The 6,000-nt window shown below is 35.0% G+C and overlaps 1 protein-coding gene across 5 annotated transcripts in view; it reads right to left on the bottom strand.

The window, feature by feature from the left end:
* The window catches only part of LOC136842501 (guanine nucleotide exchange factor DBS-like), an 838,144-nt gene that overhangs the window by 90,795 nt on the left and 741,349 nt on the right, over nt 1-6,000 (bottom strand). The gene's annotated exons all lie outside the window — the stretch shown is intronic.

Genomic DNA, 6,000 nt, shown 5'->3' with positions numbered 1-6,000 from the left:
AGAGATTCATTTCTCGCTATAATGTGGTTCGGACTCCACAATAAGCTGTAGGTCCCTTTGCTAAGTAACCAATTGGTTCTTAGCCACGTACAATAAGTCTAATCCTTCGGGCCAGCCCTAGGAGAGCTGTTAATCAGCTCAGTGGTCTGGTAAAACTAAGGTATACTTAACTTATGAATATCAGGAAAAACTGGGGTCATCTACAATAATTCAAGGACGTTGAGTCATTTGCTATAATAGCAAATTCCGTGCTATTCATGATAGTCCAGAATTCACTAACGTTTCGAATATTGTAATGCCAATTTCTCAGAAATCTCCAAAGAAATGATTTCTCTCGCCTCGAGAATATTTTCAACAGCTACGCTTTTAAAACAAAAATTAAATGTAAACTAAATTCCTCCCTTTTATGCAATAAATGACTAAATGACTAAACAAGTGTGTTTAAGATAAAGTATAATTTCCAAGCAGTTTGGAAAAGTGAGGTACTTTATGGTAACAAAAGTTATAAGGCGCAATACTGTTAACAGTCAAACTGCAATATCAACGTCCTAATTCACAATAAACGAAATGGACATTCCCCCATAGAAGTACCACGTCAACAGCGACCTCAAATGTCCCAAACGCATTTTATCAGGGGAAATTTAAAACTACCCCATCTCGACTCACCCCTCCGTATTTTCTATTACGGTTATGCCATCAAAAAGAGGGCGCATAAATCATTAAGTGTTTTCGGCATGCTGGGTCTCGCAAGTCTCCGGTGTTGATGGCACATCACGAGAATATCGTGCTAAATCACTGATAGCAACAGTATCTTCACGTCCGTCTCTAAATCTAATAGGTGCGTATGAAGGGTTAGCTTCTAGTAGTTCAACTTCCTCAGCAAGAGGATCTTCCTTTCCACGCACACGTCTTCTCAGAACAGATCCCGATTCGCTCAGCCACTGTGTTGTAGTTAGCAAGGTCTTTAAACCTTGGTCGTTAGCGAATGGTTGTTTTCTTTCTATTGCTTGTACCGTATTTGTTTACTTTTAACGTTCCCAGTGTACCCTACTCTGTTGACTGCTGTAGTTCTTTGTGACGGGATCTGAGTTGAATCAAGACTTGATTATGCAATGAGTTTTTTTTTTTTATTACACCGAATAATAGTGGGTAAGACACTAACAAGTAAAAAATACGCCGGTTTGTTAGGCGCAATCGAGTTTTCTGTAAAGCCGCTCAGCATATGATCAAGGCACGGGATCAAGGCCATCGAAAATAGATCAATCTTTAGGTGATCTCGGTATAATGCTGTATGAACTGCGGCCCCTAAAACTTTAACCACTGCCCGGTGGCCTTTCCTATATCGTTGCCAGAAGCACGATTATGGCTAACTTTAACCTTAAATCAAATAAAAACTACTGAGGCTAAAGGGCTGCAAAAACTACTAAGGCTAGAGGGCTGCAATTTGGTATGTTTGATGATTGGAGGGTGGATGGTCAACATACCAATTTGCAGCCCTCTAGCCTCAGTAGTTTTTAAGATCTGAGGGCGGACAGAAAAAGGGCAGACGGACAGACAAAGCCGGCACAAAAGTTTTCTTTTACAGAAAACTAAAAATATGATGATGATGAAAAATCATTTCTAATATTTCACTATTGTGATTAAAAATAAGACTGAAAGACGTTAACAAGATGCAAATTTAACAAGACTGTTTAATAGGATATCCATGAATGCTAAAAACATTGCTGATCAAACCTCTCTAAATTAACCATGTCAGAGCCCCGTCCATTAAAGATATTCAGCAAACATTAGCCGATTTTCAACGATAGCAATCCTTGAAAGGGGGAGCGACACACACACACACACGCACGCAGAGAGAGAGAGAGAGAGAGAGAGAGAGAGAGAGAGAGAGAGAGAGAGAGAGAGAGAGAGAGAGAGAGAGAGGCATGGCGTGGGTTCCGAACATGAAGGTTGATGCAAAATTCAAGCCGGGTATTGAAAACAACAGCAACAGCAACAACAGTTTCATATCAACCAATAACGTAAGTAAAACAACAACAAGGATTACAGATGATGAGCAACAACGTAAGCCCATGACAAAGAGCTAAAAGATTCATGGACCTCGCGAAGGTGAAAGTGGAATGAAGTGATTTGAAGATCGATTGAGCGCAGACGGCACTTTAAAAATTCATGCCTCCATTTCAAGAATTCCAATTCTTCGTCGTCGTCTTTTACATGAATATTTACTACCGAAGAATATCGGGAAAGCATCTTTTCTTTTATACGAATACTTATTACCTAAGAACTCCGAGCGGTCATCGTATATTTTTAGGAATACTTGCCCTCTTAGAATATTGGGTAGTCTTCTTAATCTTGCAGAAACACTTCTTTAATTGGATACTTACTACCTAAGAATATTGAGTAGACTTCCTTGTCATCCTACGAGAATATTTACATCCTAAGAACCTTGTGCAGTCTTTTTCTTTTATAAGAATATTTGTGATCTCATATTAATGTATTTTGCTTAAACCACAACATGGCGGTTTTTCAAATTCGGAATAATTCAAGCCCAGAGGTCCTTTGGTTTATGTTTTATTTATGTTCCATTTTGAAAGAACCCCCAACCCCCGCCCCATGCTGGCGAACGACCACCTTGCGAGATACATATTGAAAAGCCTAAGGTCTTCATTAACATAAGTTATTCCCCGCCACGAAAAAAGATGAAGTGTAGCCTTCAGGCAACTTCCTATAATAACGCTGGCGTCTTCCTTTTGTAGATCAAGATGAAGATTGCATGCAGTAAATATCCCAGATTAGTATCTAAAAAATCAATAATTTTTTTAAAATTCGAAATGGGACTATAGTAACATTATCATCATTAATTTGTTAGTTAAAAAGAGACTATATTAAAATAGAACGAACCAGATGGCTATTAACCTGCAAGCTTCTTCTGAATACAATGGTCATAAGAGAAAAAGGAAAAACGGAGCAGTATTGATAAAAGTAGAGTGATATAATGATCAATAAACAAGGCAATATTAAAATGAGAACAAAAAATTTAAAAAATGCGTATTTAAAAAAACGAAAAATTGCATATATGAATTTAGGAGGATTATGATACAGTACACGCAAGAGCTAATCCACAAAATGTAAACTGCCGTGATAAAGAGCACTTAAGATCGTGCAGCGTACTGGTGAATATTAGAATATATATATATAATCACTGCCTCCAACATCGGGTGAAGTAAAGTGACTGTGAAATTCCGTCCCACCCTGGAATTTATCTTCCATAAATCTCCACTCAGCTCCAACCTCCTTCCTAACAGTTCTTATCCAAGAAGGTCTGGGTCTTCCAAACATTTCTAACTCTATCCTTCCGCCTGACAACTAATATCCTTCTAAAAGCTTACTTCTCAAATAGTTAAAACCTTTTAGAGTTTCACTGTCATACCTTGATTCATGTACATATAACACAGATGGTACTAGCCTTAGCTACAATCTTACTTTCGTAAAAATTTCCAATCTATTTCTTTCCAAATATTGCTCAGGCTGCCAACTATATGGTCTGCTTTTTTTTTAGTTTTCAATAAATTTCAACAATAATGGACCAATGCTGGATAACACGGTTCCTAAATATTTGAAAAAATCATCAATTTATCTTCATTAGTTACTTTGCATCTAATATTTTTTCTTCCTTTTGTACATATCCTGTCCTCATTACTTCTGGTTTTCTTCGATTCATTTTGAGTCTCATCTCTACAGATACAGGATGCAGTATATAATCAAGCTTTGTTAATCTTAAGATGTTTTAATCTTCGATTACTTGTTTTTCATTATAAAATCTATGAGAAGGGAAAACAGCAAGGGTGGAATAAACGTTCCATTATGGCACCCCACTATTACTAAAAATTCACTTGACTAGATCTCATCAACTTTAATTTTGAACCTACTTCATATACAGTATATATATATATATATATATATATATATATATATATATATATATATATATATATATATATATATATATATATATATATATATATATCTGTGTGTGTGTGTGTGTGTGTGTGTGTGTAGACAGATAGACAGACAGACAGACAGACAGATAGATATTTACAACATATGCAAGAAAAAAAAATGAACAGAGGTCGGTTACTTTTTTCTCCGTCTTGGCAGTTAACATAATTTGTTTCCTTCCACTGCCTACTACTTAGCTCTCTGTAGTGTGAAAGGTAGCAAGCATGAAATCCCTTGCTCACTGCGAAAAAATATTTATGGGCAATATACCAAAAAACATACGTTCTATAAATTTCCAGCAAACTTTATCTTGCCATCTTTCTTTGTCTATTACAGAGTTTTATTTGATACAAGAGAGAGAGAAAGAGAGATAGAGAATCCTAACTGCCTACTTAAAATTAAATTCAAAGTTCTAGCACAGGCAACCGATTTCTCTTCCTCTTAATTAAACCAGATTACCGAATGCAAGATGCAACATATATCTAATGCAACACAGTACTTCCCTGACACTAAATTAATCCAGTGAATTACAAGGTAACAAAAGTTTCATACAAAAGGCAAAAGCAATCACTTAACAATGCCGATACATTAGCAAACATCTACAACTCCTAAATTACTTCTTAATAACACTGACTCGTGAATCATTTTAGCCTCCGAACCTCAAGATTGTACCAAATGGGGCCAAGTTCACCACAGAAGACGAAGCAGCAGCTGCTGTAGTAAACAACTAAATTTCATTCTATAATTACTCTAATTTACAATTCAAATATGAAAATATCATCATTATCATTATTATTATTACTCAAAATGTGCAAACATTCATGTGAAACACGGTAATAAGACAATACACATATAAAGTAAGCTTCTACATTATGTATACTACCAAGTAAAAACATAAACACAAGGAATAAAAATGTAGTTAATCTAAGGTCAAAATATCAAATATGCCAACACAAACTGACTTGCTTAACTTTGATAATAAAGGAAATCTTTTAGTAAGTATTTAGTTCAAAGAAAATGAGTGCATTTTAATGGAAAACGAGAAACATAATGTGTAAACATTGTTTTCTTAATTACACTTGGGTCTAACGCGCCAAATTTTCAGTTTTATCCCAGTCAATAAATTAAAAAAAGAAACGCATTTTGGTGAGTAACCTATACTCTAACCGTTGATAGGTAATAAGGCTCCGGAAATAAAATATTGATTAAGCCACAATTCGACCAGAGTTCTTGTTTCCAACCCATTAATTTGTTGCAAGATATCAAAGCCTATGCAACGAGACTAACAGTGTAGCCCAAGCCCGCAGATAACAGGGAAAAAACAAGATAAGAGAGTAGGACCTACATTTGAACGCGGAGACATAATCTACATGTATTATATTAAATTTATATGTATGCATGTATACAGTATATAAATATATAAATAATATATATACACATACATATTTATATATATGCGTGTGTATTTGTACGTATATGTACATTATCATTCCAGATTTCCCTACTCCATCTTTCGTTTTTGCATCTATCTGAATGTAAGAAAGCTGAACTCTCTGAAAATGCTTTCATAAGTCTTTATCATGAAGTGTCTGGTTCTTTACATATATATATATATATATATATATATATATATATATATATATATATATATATATATATATATATATATATATATATATATATATATTATATATACACAAATAAAATTGGTATACTGATATAATTAACGTCCGTGTGACTGAATATCGAGTACTTCTCGTCCATATTTCTGCCACTATAGTAGAATTTAAAGTGTTCCAAAATCGTCTAGCATTTCTTCTACAACCAAAATCAAGCCTCTTTGTTATTTGAGTTGTCTTGCATCGTTCACCTCATCTCCTAAACCGCCTCCCATTGGGGAATCAGTCATGAGTGGAGTTATTATTAATTTGTGCGGTATTTTATCATTTTTGATGACTAAGTTTTCAGTCAAAAGATTAATACTCTGTCTTTGGAGGGTCA

The sequence above is a fragment of the Macrobrachium rosenbergii genome, chromosome 10, assembly GCF_040412425.1.
Source record: "Macrobrachium rosenbergii isolate ZJJX-2024 chromosome 10, ASM4041242v1, whole genome shotgun sequence".
Taxonomy (NCBI): Eukaryota; Metazoa; Arthropoda; class Malacostraca; order Decapoda; family Palaemonidae; genus Macrobrachium; species Macrobrachium rosenbergii.
This window is presented reverse-complemented; position numbering and strand designations above follow the sequence as displayed.